This window comes from Fundulus heteroclitus, chromosome 15 (assembly GCF_011125445.2).
Source record: "Fundulus heteroclitus isolate FHET01 chromosome 15, MU-UCD_Fhet_4.1, whole genome shotgun sequence".
NCBI classification, from domain to species: Eukaryota; Metazoa; Chordata; class Actinopteri; order Cyprinodontiformes; family Fundulidae; genus Fundulus; species Fundulus heteroclitus.
Genome location: NC_046375.1, coordinates 1,614,127 through 1,631,612, shown reverse-complemented (window position 1 = coordinate 1,631,612; position 17,486 = coordinate 1,614,127). Strand labels below are relative to the sequence as shown.

Genomic DNA, 17,486 nt, shown 5'->3' with positions numbered 1-17,486 from the left:
CTTGATTTATAAATGTGAATAGTTTTATTATGATTCATGCGGGGAATATCTCAAATGATATGGACACTACAATGGGAAAGTAGGAGAGGAAAGGAAGAACAAGAAGAAAAAGGGAAAAGGTGAAATAAAGAGGAGATAAAAGGAAGAGAATGATAATACAATTATTGAAAAAAACATGTACTTCGTTTAATTGAAAACCTGCAGTTCCTATATTGTCCACGAGGGGCGCTGTGTTTTAATCAGCAGATTAAGCTTCAGGTGTGGAAAATTGATTTTAAATCATTTCTTAATTTTTATCTGTTTGATGTATTTTGTAATGCAGGACAGTGTTTTTAAGATCCAAAAAATATGAATAAATGTTTTTCAACATTGTACAATCACTGTGATCAGTTCTTATGCATAATGCACAAGTAAATGTTTAACAGAGTAAAAGTATTGTTGAAATTGAAAATTGAAAATACTTTTCTTAAAAACGCTGAGGTTATTCATAATATATTGTGTAAAAGTGAAATTCATTTAATATAAAAATCAACAACAAGTCCACATTTATTAGTTCTATTTAATCTTGCAATGAGTTTACTCATGTGGCCCTCTTGAGATCAGATTAAGCTGAATGCCGCCCCTAAACCAAAATGAGTTTGACACCCCTGCTTTAAGCCGTCCACGCGTCTCTCCTTTCGCTTTTAGAAGACAGCTCGCCGACTCTTTCCAGCTCTGGGAGGTTTTGTGTGTCTCTGACCTGCTCAAACAGTCCGCAGTCACTGACTGATGGGTTTTCCCTTCGTATTTCTACGCAGAGTTGGAAAATTATTGTAACCCGAGCAACGTTTACTGGAGTGTGCAGAAATATCGACTTGAAAGGAGGAGCTTTTCAGGGGGAAAATGGTTAATTTCTGCTGTTAGCGCGTCTTCAGAGCTCAGCTTTTAACAGCGGATGCAGAAGCGCCCTCAGCAATCTCCCTGTGACCTCTGCCGTTGCTTCAACAGGACCAGATCTTTGGTTCTGCGTGTTTTAAACATCTGACAGGTGGAGAATAAAACAGGATAAATGCAGCCGTCGCCTCCTTGACTCGCTGTTCCTGAGTTTTATCAGGAAAATGAGGGCAAAGCCAATTTTAAAAAGTGTGTAAAGTGTGTGTCTGCTTAAAAAAGAGACACAAAGCGCTCGCCTGCCTTGACCCACCAGATAATTGTGTCCTCATCCACGTTATTAAATCCAGCAGCATGCAGGGTTTTTTTATTTTCTGGTTGATGTGTTCCTGGGGAAAAAAAAAAAGCTCTTCTGGTTGTCATCAAGTCGCCATTTTTCTCTGTTAAAGGCATTTAGATGTAGAAGCGAGCTTCTCTAATCGGCTGTTAAGTTTCACGTAATGAAGAGCGAAATTTAAGAGAAGTATGTCAAATTGCTTGTTTTTATCCACCTCAAAGCCGTAGATAATTTGTTAATTGTTTGAAAACAGTAAGAAATTTTATTATAATGGGACTACTTTAGCTATTTTCATTCTATCTGGGAAAATTCCTGTTGACAAAGACAGATTACAAATATAAGCGAATGGCTCAATAATAGATTCTATTATACTTTTTACAGTCATCATGTCTAAATCTTCATAGCCTGTTGAGCTTTTGTTTACACATTTATTTACAATATTTTTTATTTCCTCTGTTTCTACTCTGTCAAGGAAAATATATTTGACCGTATTTACTAGTGTATTCAGTTTATCCTCTATTATTGGTTTATTCCCTACCAGACTTAACCCCACGTTTAAAAAAAATTGCAACTTCCTTTATGTCATATATGTCTTTATTTTTCTTGACAAAATAATAAGGAAAAGTTGATTTTACTCCCTCACTTTTAATCACATTATTTGATATTCCCCATGTTGCTTTAGTATTATCTTTACATTTATTTAATTGTTTATTAAATAAATAAATGACTGTAGTAATTTTATCCTGGTTGTGTGGTTATTTCCTCCTTTTTAAACACACAGGGTTTCAGGAAGGTTTCAGCCGCAGCGTACGTCAGGCATAGAGTGTGTCGGTATTTTAAAAAGCAGCTTATTAATTGGACTTTCAGGTTTTTGTTATAGCTTCAGATGAACGGTGTCTTGCTGTGTGTTTTGAGTTGTTTTTGTTGCCCACCTTCCTGAGTGACTCCAGCCACAAACCCTTATTATATATATAAATATATTATCATACTATACTATATTATCTCTTGCTGTCGTTCACATGTGAAGTTATTCAGGATTTTGCTGGGTCATCTGACGTGCGTCGCTCTGATTGTTGCGTTGCTGTGGTTAATCACTCAGATTTCTCCCTTTCAGGGCATCGTGGAGCACATGAACAGCGCTGGCTGGAATAACCAGGGCTTTAAGTGTGTGTGTGATATTATATAATTGATTCTATCATTAATTAATCTATTTTTCCTGAGAAAGGTGTTTGATAAATAAACTTACTTTCATGCATCAGTGCATTTGCTGGATCGAGCGACTTGACTTGTTGAACTTGCTTGAAAACCTAATTAAGTGTTTTGTTTTTCAAAAAGTAACTTTTGCTCGTTTAATGAGTGATAAGTAAAAAGCTGAGGCCTGATTTGTTTAGCGTCCATTGCTTTTCTCCCACAAATTAAGTAATTAAAATAAGTCTCGCTCTTTCCACCAGCTAGTCTAGAATCTGCTCTACTAGTTAAACATGTCTGCAGGGAAGTTAAAACAAAAAGCTGTGTTGGATACCGTGAATAGTACACTGTCTATTTCCCATTCATTGTTTTACAGTTCAATTGTTTACATAAATCACTGCTGCATCTTTATCCTGAAAATTTGCGCAATCTACTGTGATTTTTCAAGCTGTATGCAAACGAAATTCTCATTCTGTACGCACTTTGTGCACACAAAATGACAATAAAGCTATCTATCTATCTATCTATCTATCTATCTATCTATCTATCTATCTATCTATCTATCTATCTATCTATCTATCTATCTATCTATCTATCTATCTATATGTGTGAAGAGCTTTACATATAGTTTACATATAGTAGATATAACAACATGCCTGTTTTCTTTTGGTTTTGAGGTTTCAGGCAACAATGTATCATAAAAATCACAACTTCCGTGCTAAATATGCTTCTATTTATATAGATTTAACTGCAATCATCTAAAGCTGTTTACTTTATTTAAATCAATACTTTGTGACATGAAACACCCTGATGATTGCGCAGCTGTGATTTTATAGTTCTAGTTCAGAAACAAGTTGAAAAGTTGACATTTTCTTGCAAACCACAACCTTAAAATGCGACACCGCCGCCTCATGCACCAAAGTGGACCTTTTGTGGTTCTGAAATTTCACGTTAATAATTCAGTCTCTTTCTCTGACTGCATGAATTAGGGAGGAATTTCTTGGGCGATCCTACGAACACATCAGAACGTCACCGTGTTCTTTCACCTCGAACGTGATGAAGATGGATGTTTTAAAAAACATGTCCACATTCAGGAATCGCCACGTACGCAAAAATGTTAAAACCCGGACAAACCGGTACTTTAGCAGAACAGCTCAGGTGTAGTTTTTATGAGGGATACCTGAGCAAAACAGCCCCTGCAGCAAAGACTGGCTGGAAATATGTCTCAAAGAATGGAAACACAAAGTCAGAAAGCATGTGCAGCCGTTCGGTCTGACATGTTCAAATACAGAGTTATTTCTGCACCAAGCTCATTCTGCAGGATCTGTGGACCTTTAGGGTTTTAATTTATACCAGGTACGCAAATATTAAAAACTCCAGTCTTATAAATGTTAACAGTGCAATGAAAAAGGTTTTGCTTTCACAGGTTTCTTCTAGTTTTGCAGTTTCAGATCAAAAACCTTTGAATATCAATAATAAACTGAGTTAATAAAGCTGTTTTTTTAACCCAAACAAACTTGGCTCCATGTTATTAGTTATTGTAATAGTAATTATGTAATTATTGATAGATCAATATTTGTTTTTGTTTTTTGTTTTTTTTTTAGGGGGGGGGGGCTGATTATTGCCTGACTTGTGAAATCAGTTCAACAGAACCTGACTGACAACATGAAGCAGGCCAAAAGGAGCACGTCATGCTGCGGTCTAAAGGAACTCAAGAACAGATCAAAAGTTTACATCTATCAGTCTGGAGATGTTTACAAAAACATTTCTAGAGTTACTGGACTCCAGAGAACCACATGTAGAACCAATATCCACCTACAAACAGAGAAAACATGCGGAGAACTTTCCCAGGAGTGACCAAAGTTACTCCAAGGCACTGACTGCTCATCCAGAAGGTAATGCTTGAGGTCAGCTGTCATGGTTCAATAATAATAATAATAATAATAATAATAATGACTCTTTACTAGCAGACTTTACATCTTATTCGGCTGGTTTCACCCTGTTAAGTTGGAGTTTTTTCTCTCCACTGTCACTACATGCATGCTAGGTATGAGGGATTGCTGCAAAGTCAAGTCTTCATTCATAAACTGAACTTGACAGCATTGTTTAAAAACATAAATCTCAAAGTATGATAGTGTTGAATTTACGTTATTATCATTATTTTGTTTTTTGTAAAATGCTTTGAGACATTTGTTGTGAATTTACTATATAAACGGGAATCTGTAAGCAACCGGTTCTGCCGGAGGTTTCTCCCTGTTAAGTTGGAGTTTTTCCTCTCCACTGTCGCTACATGCATGCTGGGTATGAGAGATTGCTCCAAAGTCAACTGTCCAGGAGCGAATGCTGCAAGTCAATGATTGGATGCAATCTGCTGGGCTTCCTTGGATGGAAAACGTTTTCAATCATAAACTGAACTTGACTGCATTGTAAAAAAAATGAATCTGAAAGCATGATAGGGTTGAATTTACGTTATTATTAAAATTTTATTTTTGTAAAATGCTTCGAGAGATTTGTTGTGAATTTACTAATTAAACGTGAATCTGTAAGCACCTGGTTCTGCCGGAGGTGTCCCCCTGTTAAGTTGGAGTTTTTCCTCTCCACTGTCACTACATGCATGCTGGGTATGAGGGATTGCTGCAAAGTCAACTCTTCAGTCAGAAACTGAACTTGACGGCATTATTTGAAAACCTGAATCTTACAGTATGATAGGGTTGATTTTACGTTATTACTATTATTATTATTATTATTATATTTTTTTGTAAAATGCTTTGAGACATTTGTTGTGAATTTACTATAGAAACGTGAATCTGTAAGCACCTGGTTCTGCTGGAGGTTTCTCCCTGTTAAGTTGGAGTTTTTCTCTCCACTGTCGCTACATGCATGCTGGGTATGAGAGATTGCTGCAAAGTCAACTCTTCAGTCATAAAGTGAACTTGACTGAATCTTACAGTATGATAGGGTTGATTTTACGTTATTACTATTATTGTTATATATATATTTTTGTAAAATGCTTTGAGACATTTGTTGTGAATTTACTAAATAAAAGTGAATCTGTACCTGGTTCTGCAGGAGATTTCTTCCTGTTAAGTTGGAGTTTTTCCTCTCCACTGTCGCTACATGCATGCTGGGTATGAGGGATTGCTGCAAAGTCAAGTCTTCAGTCAGAAACTGAACTTGGCGGCATTTTTAAAAAACCTGAATCTTACAGTATGATAGGGTTGATTTTACGTTATTACTATTATTATTATTATATTTTTTTTGTAAAATGCTTTGAGACATTTGTTGTGAATTTACTATATAATCGTGAATCTGTAAGCACCTGGTTCTGCCGGAGGTTTCTCCCTGTTAAGTTGGAGTTTTTCTCACCACTGTCACTGCATGCATGCTGGGTATGAGAGATTGCTGCAAAATCAAGTCTTCAGTCATAAATTGAACTTGACTGAATCTTACAGTATGATAGGGTTGATTTTACGTTATTACTATTATTATTATTATTATTATATTTTTTTGTAAAATGCTTTGAGACATTTGTTGTGAATTTACTATAGAAACGTGAATCTGTAAGCACCTGGTTCTGCTGGAGGTTTCTCCCTGTTAAGTTGGAGTTTTTCTCTCCACTGTCGCTACATGCATGCTGGGTATGAGAGATTGCTGCAAAGTCAACTCTTCAGTCATAAAGTGAACTTGACTGAATCTTACAGTATGATAGGGTTGATTTTACGTTATTACTATTATTGTTATATATATATTTTTGTAAAATGCTTTGAGACATTTGTTGTGAATTTACTAAATAAAAGTGAATCTGTACCTGGTTCTGCAGGAGATTTCTTCCTGTTAAGTTGGAGTTTTTCCTCTCCACTGTCGCTACATGCATGCTGGGTATGAGGGATTGCTGCAAAGTCAAGTCTTCAGTCAGAAACTGAACTTGGCGGCATTTTTAAAAAACCTGAATCTTACAGTATGATAGGGTTGATTTTACGTTATTACTATTATTATTATTATATTTTTTTTGTAAAATGCTTTGAGACATTTGTTGTGAATTTACTATATAATCGTGAATCTGTAAGCACCTGGTTCTGCCGGAGGTGTCTCCCTGTTAAGTTGGAGTTTTTCTCTCCACTGTCGCTACATGCATGCTGGGTATGAGAGATTGCTGCAAAGTCAAGTCTTAAGTCATAAATTGAACTTGACTGAATCTGAAAGTATGACAGGGTTGAATTTATGTTATTACTATTATTATTATTATTATTATATTTTATTTTTGTAAAATGCTTTGAGAGATTTGTTGTGAATTTACTATATAAACGTGAATCTGTAAGCACCTGGTTCTGCCGGAGGTTTCTCCCTGTTAAGTTGGAGTTTTTCTCACCACTGTCACTGCATGCATGCTGGGTATGAGAGATTGCTGCAAAATCAAGTCTTCAGTCATAAATTGAACTTGACTGAATCTGAAAATATGACAGTTTGAATTTACGTTATTACTATTATTATTATTATTATTATATTTTTGTAAAATGCTTTGAGACATTTGTTGTGAATTTACTAAATAAAAGTGAATCTGTAAGCACCTGGGTCTGCTGGAGGTTTCTCCCTGTTAGGTTGGAGTATTTCTCTCCACTGTCACTGCATGCATGCTGGGTATGAGAGATTGCTGCAAAATCAAGTCTTCAGTCATAAATTGAACTTGATTGAATCTGAAAATATGACAGTTTGAATTTACGTTATTACTATTATTATTATTATTATATTTTTGTAAAATGCTTTGAGACATTTGTTGTGAATATACTAAATAAAAGTGAATCTGTAAGCACCTGGTTCTGCTGGAGGTTTCTCCCTGTTAAGTTGGAGTTTTTTCTCTCCACTGTCACTACATGCATGCTGGGTATGAGAGATTGCTGCAAAGTCAAGTCTTAAGTCATAAATTGAACTTGACTGAATCTGAAAGTATGACAGGGTTGAATTTATGTTATTACTATTATTATTATTATTATTATATTTTATTTTTGTAAAATGCTTTGAGAGATTTGTTGTGAATTTACTATATAAACGTGAATCTGTAAGCACCTGGTTCTGCCGGAGGTTTCTCCCTGTTAAGTTGGAGTTTTTCTCACCACTGTCACTGCATGCATGCTGGGTATGAGAGATTGCTGCAAAATCAAGTCTTCAGTCATAAATTGAACTTGACTGAATCTGAAAATATGACAGTTTGAATTTACGTTATTACTATTATTATTATTATATTTTTGTAAAATGCTTTGAGACATTTGTTGTGAATTTACTAAATAAAAGTGAATCTGTAAGCACCTGGGTCTGCTGGAGGTTTCTCCCTGTTAGGTTGGAGTATTTCTCTCCACTGTCACTGCATGCATGCTGGGTATGAGAGATTGCTGCAAAATCAAGTCTTCAGTCATAAATTGAACTTGATTGAATCTGAAAATATGACAGTTTGAATTTACGTTATTACTATTATTATTATTATTATATTTTTGTAAAATGCTTTGAGACATTTGTTGTGAATATACTAAATAAAAGTGAATCTGTAAGCACCTGGTTCTGCTGGAGGTTTCTCCCTGTTAAGTTGGAGTTTTTTCTCTCCACTGTCACTACATGCATGCTGGGTATGAGGGATTGCTGCAAAGTCAACTCTTCGGTCATAAATTGAACTTGACTGAATCTGAAAGTATGACAGAGTTGAATTTACGTTATTACTATTATTATTATGATTTTTTAATGCTTTGAGACAATTGTTGTGAATTTACTATATAAACTGACAAGGCTCAGCAATTTCTTAGTGCTGCTGTATCGTATGAAATCCCAATAAGATACGCTGAACGCTGTGATTCCGCTATCTAAAAACAATCTCCGCTGGTTCACCGGTACCGAACCGGCGGGTCCATCATCAGCGCAGAACCTTCTGCCCGCTGGCCGCCTCGTGAGCGCGCCGCCCGTGCACGAGCAGCCCTGTTTGTTTGTGTTGAGAGGTTGGAAATGGCGGAGAGCAGAGAGCGCAGCGACAACTTGGCTTAGCAAAAGGCGACTGCACCGCCACCGACGCGCGGAAACCCACCGGCGCGACCCACGGAGCTCCCCGCAACGCGCTGCCACCGACCAGACGGGCGACCCACCCTCCCTCCCCACGCAGGAGGCGTGAAAACCCCGATATCGTGGAGCGACGTGTTGTTGCGAGGTTTAGCGAGCGGGCTAGCCTTGCGAGCTAGCCGCCAGCTAGCATCCTGGCTAACTTCACCACCACGCAGGCTTGTTTGTCAACAAAAGCTGACGTTAAATTGACAGCGAGCCAGCTCACACACAACTTGTGGAAAGTTTCCCGGATGACCCACGCGTGTTTATAACGTGGTGGCGACGCTTGGCCGCGGGATCATCAACGCAAAGTAGGATTTGATTTAAAAAAAAAAAAAAAAACAGAAGAAGAAGAAGAAGGAGGTGGGAAAAAAGGAAAAAGTGAGACATCTGAGTATCAAGTTAAGCTGGTTAGCGCAAGTTAGCCGAGTTGGCTCGGGTTGACCTGCTGACCGGGTTGAGCTAACCAGCGCTACGGGAGTCCCGACCGGACGGAGCTGCGGACACAAGCTGCCCGGGACGGCGGACAGGTAGGAGAGGCTGCACGCATGGGATCGATGCCCGGATGGCTCATGTTTTCAGCGGCCGCCGCAGAGCAGGCTGCGTCCTGCAGGCCTCGGCTCATTGTTGAGCCCCCCTCCTCTTCCTCCTCCTCCTCCTCCTCCTCCTCTCCCCTCCAATCATCATAACTGCTCTACGTTTTTCTCCCAGCGTCTCCTGCCGAGGCTCAGGCGTGCATGGCTCCGGAGGGGCGGTTTTGCTTCAGAGCAGGCGGTCATTATGTAACCTGGTGGGGGGGGGGGGGGTGAAGGTGTCGCAGCTCTGTAACCTGAACGCGAAAACTGAGAGAACACCTTGACCCCTTGACTCGTGGCATCTGAGTCCCTTTTTTAAAATAAACCACACTAGTAGCTCATGTTCACTGGGAAAGTGCTTCAAAAAAACATGCAGCTGGAACCGGTTAAAGGATGGCTTTAATTCAGTTAAATTTGATTTATATATAGCGCCCAATTCACCTCAAGACACTTTATATCACAGGTGTCAAACTCAAGGCCCGCGGGCCAAATCCGGCCCGTCAAGGTAGATTATCCGGCACTCAAGAGCCAAAAAAAAAGGCATATCATGTCATAAAGTAGAGGCATATATCCCTTTAAAGTGTATAAAGTGGCTAAAACGGTGCGTCCTGTAAGTGTAACTCACCCCAATATCAACTTTTTTTTTGCAGATAAACTGTATAAACTGGGCCTAAGGTTGCTACTTTCATGTTACTGTGCATGTTTTATACTTCTATGTGAACTGGAATGAAATTATGAAATGAAAAGTATCGTCTATCTACATGCAACCGGCCCTTTTAATGACTTCATGACGCCAAAGTGGAGCAATATAGAAATGAGTTTTACACCTCCGCTTTATATAGTCAAATTCTATCAGATTATACAGATTGGGTCAGAAAGTTTCCTATCTAAGGAAACCCAGCAGGTTGCATCAAGTCTCTCCAAGCAGCATTCACTCCTCCTGAAAGAGCGTAGAGCCACAGGGGACAGTCGTCTGCATTGTTGATGGCTTTGCAGCAATCCCTCATACTGAGCATGCATGAAGCGACAGTGGAGAGGAAAACCTCCAGCAGAACCAGGCTCAGTGTGAACGCTCATCTGCCTCGACCCACTGGGAGTTAGAGAATACAGGGCAGAGACAGCTACCAATAACTTGTATAATAGGGATAAATTCGCCGTATTTGACTTCATTTTGTGGGTTTCTTTGTAGATGTGTTTGTTTTTGTTTTTATCACAAACCCATTGAGATGTATCTAAATGAAAATAGGGTGATATGTTTGCAAATTATGAGCTGTACGCCAAAAAAACAATGAAATACTCTGTTAACATTAAGAAGCAAAGATGCACCGATATGAAAATTTAGGCCGATATTAATATAGTCGTAATGGCTGATTAACTGATATTCACAGATATATTTTGATGAACTTTCAGCTTGTTTGCTGTGGAGATAGACAGGTGGACAGATGAGGTTTTGGATTATGATGTTTGCAGATGATGTTGTGATCAGCGGCGAAAACGGTGGAGGAAAATCTAGAGAGAAAGACAGAATATATGTGTGAATGAGAGGGACCCGAGTGGAGCTGTGAGGTCACAGGGAGCAGAGATAAACAAGGTGCAGGATTTAAAGGCGCTAAAAGTAAGATATTTACGGTAAAATCAATCTAAATCATTCTCATTTATAACCCAGGATGAAAGTAACATTCCCTATAAACAGTCGGTCCTCTCCATCAACAATGTCTGAGTCAAGTTTTTCTCCTTTCAAACCTAGAGGTACGGTCCGGAAAAGTGTAGCCCGTGTTTACTTCCTGGTTCCTGAGCCAATCACATGAGAGTTCCCTGGGTTCCCAACACAGAGCATTTCGTATTTTATCTTGGCAAAAGAGCCGCAGCCTGGAAAACATGGACGACAGTAAGAGAAGCAGACCAAAAATATAGAGCAGAATATAACATTATATTCATGTCCTGTGTTAGTAAAAATTCACAACAGCAACACACCGTTGAAAAACGGCACATTGGATTGTGATTGGTACGCTGTTGTACCAATTTGTGCCACAAGGTGTCAGTATTACTTATATCACCTGTAAGTACTTTGGTGGTTTGGACAGAGGACGGATAGTGAGGACATTGGTAGAAAAATGTTGAGGCTGGAAATGTCCGGCAGGAGGAAGACCAGAGAGGAGATTTATGGATGGAGTTAAAGGAGGACAGGAGGAAGCTGGAGTGAGAGAAGAAGACGCAGAAGATGGAGTTAGATGGAGATGGTTGACTGGCTGTGGTGACCCCTGAAAGGGAAAAGCCAAAAGATTTCCCCCCCCTTTTGACAGTGAAAACACAAATACCACAAGACAAACCACCACCATAACATCACACAAACACACACCCAGTTTTATAAATGATACCGATATATAAAATGATATATTAAATACATCAGCTGATATCGATCTTGATGCAGATGTATCAAGTATCGTGTATATTAATCATGTCTGTTGTGATTAACCCACATTTTCTTCACGCTTCCCCATTTTTTTTTATCCCATCATGATTTCCATACAGTTTACTGTGAACATCATAATTTTATTTGTTTAAATCTATGAGTAGCTGTAAAAGTTGTCCGGTGGGCCACAGATACCACCTGCAAACCTAGAGCTATTGCATATCTCTTGAAATATTATTGCGGTCCAAATATTGCATCCAAGCAGTTCTTTATAAGTGTGAGACTGCACACATTGATGACGCAACAATCACTGCGATTCGATGTAGAAAAGTTGACACAAATTATACAAAAAAATTGCTTTTTATCTATTTTTTCCCTAGATATTGCCTTGAAACATTCAACAATTTGCATTTTAGTGCTTAGAATAAATGTCAGATGACTTTAATTATAGCCAAAAGGACACAATCTGTACACAAAATGACATTTTTTTTATAATTAAAAACAGCAAAAGCAGCTGACATTGTTTTTCATACCAAACATTTTGATAAAATCCTCAAATTAAAATCCTCAAATTAAGCTAAAAACTATTTCCAGTTTTAAATAAGATCCGTACCATCTGTTTAAATTGGTGTTTAGTTAAAAATAAGCAGATCACAGACGCATTTAATAAATCGAATATTAATAAAAAACATTTCAGTAACTCAGGTGAAACACATTATATAGATTAATTACACTCAAACTGATGTTTTCAAGCTTTATTTGTGTTTAATTATAATGATTTCCTGCTTATAGCTGAAGACATAACCTTTTAAGATAACAATGTTAAATCAGACCAATAAGGAAAAATATTTTTAATACAGAAATTGTTTATTACATGCAGGATAAAGGATCCGTTTGATTGGACCATCGAGCCTCATTGGAAAGATTTTTCTAATTTATTGAATATTACTGTATTTGGTTGGTTGTACAGAAATCGATGTTTCCTGCTGAAAAAGCGAGGGATTTTATAGCTGTATTGGCTATATTGTTAAGAGAAATGGGGGGAAAAAATGGATAACATCGTGTTTTTACGCTTTTTGCATTATTGGAAATTCTGCAACCTTGATTAACTGATTTAAACAACATTGATCCCTTTGATTAATGCATTGAAGCTCAAGACTCCCACTTTTCTTTTGGCCTGTGAATGCATCAGCAAATAACACGCATGTTCGCTGGTCTGTACTGATCTTCAGCGTTCTGCAGCTTTAGGGGCATTTTGGGACTATTTCATGCTACACCGGTTGGTTTAAACTTTGTTTTGCGTGTTGGTAAATAACTTTAATCAACTAAAAAACACATCCTGTCTGAGGCAGGTACAGAAATCAGTCACAACGTTCATTTCAGGAGCTGCTACCTGCACGTCTCTGATGTCTAACTAGACTCTTCAAAAAAAAAAAACATTCAGTTCAAGATGTTTATCTCTAGATATTTTGGTTAGTGTCACTGTGTTAACCCTCAGGCTAAGCGTCTTATAAGATTTATTGTTTCGGCAGAAAGGCAGAACGTGGTTGAACTGAATTCTGTCTTTATAACTCTTTTTCTTTCTTTTTTTTAACAAAATTAGAAGATATTAAAGATGTTTTGTAGACGCTGTACTGAAACAAGTCATTCATAGTTTCCTTACTGCTTATAATACTGTATTTTAGGGCTGCACAATATGTTATAAATGTACCGTTATCATCACTGTGTGTAAAATAGTACATTTTAATTAACTATTTCATTACCTTGCATTCAGGGTGGCATATATTTAGGGACATTTATTTAATGCGAAGTAAAATATAAAATGTTTAGAAGTTAATGAGGTCATAAGGTGTCCTGACATTAAGCTGCTATGTTTTTTTTTTTTTTTTTGTTTTGTTTTTTTTTTAAAGCAAAACTAAGCCGTCGACCTGAAGCAACTTTCTTTTTTGGAAAACTGGTGGTGTTGAGATGTAAATACTAAGTTTTTATGTTATGTTTTCCCAGTCTCTGGCTACACTACTCGTCATCTGGGCTCTATGTTCAGACACACATGAATACTTTTCAATTATTTTGTATTTATTCCATGTTTTTAATGCAACATGCAACAATTTTGCAACCCATGAAGCTTCAGCCGGGTCATTACGAGGTAGATTTTTGATGTACATCGTTTTCTGACTTTGTTTCCACTCAGAACTGGTTGAGGGTTTTCTTAGCTTCCGTAAGGTTCCCGTTCTGATTAACCTTTTGGTATCTTTGTTCAAAGTTTGTTTCAGTCTTTACTGGAGCCTAACGCTGCTACAGTTTTTAAAGGTGCATCTTAGGCAGCTTCTTCATGGCAGCTGGCAAACAATTTCATTCATAAAGCTGCTTATTCTGGGATGCACAGTACTTTATAGACCCGCCTGCAGAGTACATCAGATCACAATAATGCAATATTGCAACCAAAAAGGATTACGTTAAGCGCCACGCGTTTACTGTTGACGTTTCCGACCACACATTCGGCCGTCTGGATGAATCCTCATGGATACCGATGGCCACAGCGGTTTTATTGACCAGGATGTACCGAGGGGTGGGGACATTGCCGTGACTGAAAACTAATATTTGCATTGCAATAATTACCAAAAAAAATCTTATTTTCCTGTTTTCAAATTCTTAAATTTTCCTTAACTTCTCTAATTTTTTTTTTTTTAGAATTTTTCTAAATTCCCTGTTTTTTCCACCAAGAAAGGGGCCCATCATTTGGCTCATGTGTCGAAATTAGGGCTGGGCAACGATTAAAATATTTAATCGCAATTAATCGCATAATTTGCCTGATTAATCATGATTAGTCGCATTGTATTTACAAACTCCAAGAATGAATTCAAAAGTAGTGTAAAGAGCACTTTTATTTTAATGTTCTGCTGCCATATGAACAAAAGTGTTGTAACATTTGTAGCACTTATCAGTAACATGTTTAGTGTAAAGTTCAACTTAAACATGTAAAACAAAAAATAGCAATATTAAATTAAAGCTTATTGCCACTGACAGGGAATTCTCTTTATGGGGAAAAAAATCTACCAAAAACAGGCAATTTCTGAGGTAACAGCAGGGAGCAGCATTACCATTTTATGTTCAATACCAAAGTTTAACTTGGCAGTGGTTACAACTAACTTGTTTCTGTCATATTTGTTGCTGGAAAAACTTTAAACTGAAATGCTTGCTAACTCAATATGCTTGCATGTTTATTTGATGTTAACACGCGTTTTTTTTGTTGTTGTTGCTTTCTCACGTGCATATAGTGAATGGCAGGGAAAAACAGGCAAAAACACATGGATACTTTGAAGCGAGAAGCGACTTCACCGACGGCGTCTAAGCAGACCCCCCACACCCCTCCCCCCGCTCGGCTCCGCACAAAACTTGTTCCGGCCGCCAACTCACCGCCTCGCCTAAGCAAATTCCTGCGGGAAACACCGCCTTCCGCATGTCGGCTTTGTTTTTTTCCGGCCAGCACCTTTCTTCCTCTTTGAATCCGAGGTTTGGCTGACAGCGAGGTTATTGGCGCATTATCGCCACCTACTGTTCTGATTCAAACCCCTACACCGCAGCAACAGACCTTCACAAAATAAAAGCATGTGAGCAACATGCGTTAACGCGCGTTAAAGTAAATATCGCCGTTAAAAGTCTGAGTTAACGCGAAATTAACGCGTTAACTTGCCCAGCCCTAGTCGAAATATAAAGATTTTTTGCCAAACATTTTTAAAATAAGTAATTGGTAATGTTTCAGTTTGACCAAACTATTTTTTTGTACATTTTGGAGCTTAAAACATACCTGTTGCTAATTTTAAAATATTTTGATTACATAACAAAGCTCACATTTAGGGATGCACGGTATATCGGCCGTATTTTATTTAGTTTTTTCATTTTTTTTAAACATATCAGTAGCGGCCCGACAAGTCAATATGTTAATATTAACAACCAATGTTTATTTCCATCTAGTTCCCTTTTGTGCCTGTGCTTCAGGAGGGGGAGGGATAGGGTTGGCCATGCGGTTTGTTTGTTTTTTTTGGCCATGAGACGGTGACAGCGATGCATCATAGCCAGAAATGTGAGCTTTTTAAATGAAGCTCGTCGTTTTTCACATCAAAAGAAGACATGAAAAGCAGCGTGTAAGGCTAGACCATAACCCACATTAAAAAACTCCATTTGCATAGTTTTTAGTCAGTATTGATCATCATTTGATCATCGCAGAAACATAAATGTCTGTGTACATCAGTTAATATCGGTTATCGGACATAACCGAAATATTAATATCGGATATCGGTATCGGCCTAAATTTTTATATCAGTGCGCCCCAACCCGGTCTTTACTCTCCCGACCGCCAGGCTAAGCGTATTTTATTTATTTGAAATGCCTCGATGTTTGAGAGCGACATTAAAGTTCCCGCCTGGGACAAAACCTCCTGGTGTAAATAAGCTAACGTGCTAGCTGTTATTAGCTCGACGCTCACGCTGCGCTCCTCCTTCGGACAACGCTCCTGAAACTTCCCTGTTCCGCTGGTGTGGACATAATTTAGAGACGGGTGTCTCCTGCTTTGTAAACGTAGAGCTTTGCTCTGGGGTTTGTAATTTTGAATGATCATCTAGTCGCACTGTAGGTTGTGCTAATGCAGGGTTTTCTCAGTGTTGCCCGTGCCATGCTAATGCTACGAGCTAACGTTACAACAAAGTATAATTTTTGTAATTATTTATATTTTTTGATCTTAACCAAAATAGTTCTGTGCTTCTTAGAATTAAAATGGCGTTGAGTTAATTACTTAACTAAAATGCATTTTGACAACCCTAATAGAAACAAAATAATACAGCAATACAAAGTTTTAACTCTTTACATCAGCGCATTCCTCCTTTGCACCATTAAATGGTTTTCCTTTAACAGACACTGAATCAGAAACCTATTATTTTCCATGTTTCCTGCACCAAAACATACTGTTCATATCTAAGGTTGGCCAATATATCGAGATTTTAAAAATATCGAGATTTATTTTAAAAGACATAAGTTCAGACTGTGTTGCTATGTTTCGTTATAAATATACTTTTATGTATTCCAGTATGTTATTTTTAAGCCATTCGATTGATTGAAGCCGTTTATAGTTATTTTATGAAAAGAAAAACATATAGAGATAAATATCATATATCATCATTCAGCCTAAAAATATTGAGATATTATTTCCGGTCCATATCGGCAACCCCTAGCAGTACACCGATTTTATTGTTCTTTTGGGAATGCAGGTCAGTTTGGCGCCGCGAACAGATAGGTAACATTTTAAAAGTAATGTAAACAACAACAAAAAAAGGTATTTTAGAAAAAAATCTTAATCTAGAAACACAAAAGAAAGACCAAAGAGAAGATTGTGGTAGCAATCCATTTCATCAGCTCTTTGATTAGATTTAGGTCTTTTACAGATTTATTTTTATTTTTCACACGTGCCTCATCAAAAAGATAAATGAGGTGTAAATGTAAAGTACAGTTTTTTTTCACTTATCTTTCAAAGTTTAAACGTTAGAGTAATTTGTCATCGAAGTAATTTTTTTTCCGGCAAAGTATATTTATTGAGCTTTTTTTTAACAGAAACATGACAGCAAACGCTCAAAAACAGGAAATACCACAAGAAGGAAAACAAAATAAAACTAATTATTATCCGGGTTACAAGGCAATAACATACTCATAGTCACACAAAGCAAAATAAAAGAGAAACAGTAGTTATCCGAAAGACATTCAAGAAGAAAATAAATCAAAATGCAGAGTTGGGTTGTTCTACACGGGAGATAAATGGACGCCATGTCAAATCAAACGTAGTCGCTGATCCATTCAGTGTGCATCTAATTTTTTTAAATTAAAATAAATAAATCACACATCCATCTTCCAAACAAAGGCGGGCCGTCATTTTTCCAATTTAAAAGAATAAGGAGTGGGCCATGTCATCAAAGTAATTAATAAGACACGTCAGAACAGATTTCGATATGAAGTTAATTCGTAGGGTTTGATT

At 37.6% G+C, this 17,486-nt stretch overlaps 1 protein-coding gene across 4 annotated transcripts in view; it reads left to right on the top strand.

The window, feature by feature from the left end:
• The first annotated feature begins 8,347 nt into the window (after window positions 1-8,347).
• The window catches only part of ncoa1 (nuclear receptor coactivator 1), a 70,364-nt gene continuing 61,225 nt past the window's right edge, over window positions 8,348-17,486 (top strand). For all 4 annotated transcript variants that reach the window (XM_036147194.1, XM_036147193.1, XM_036147192.1 and 1 more), the window contains exon 1: window positions 8,348-9,006. The gene's annotated coding sequence lies outside the window, so the exon portion shown is untranslated. The remainder of the gene's footprint in view (window positions 9,007-17,486) is intronic.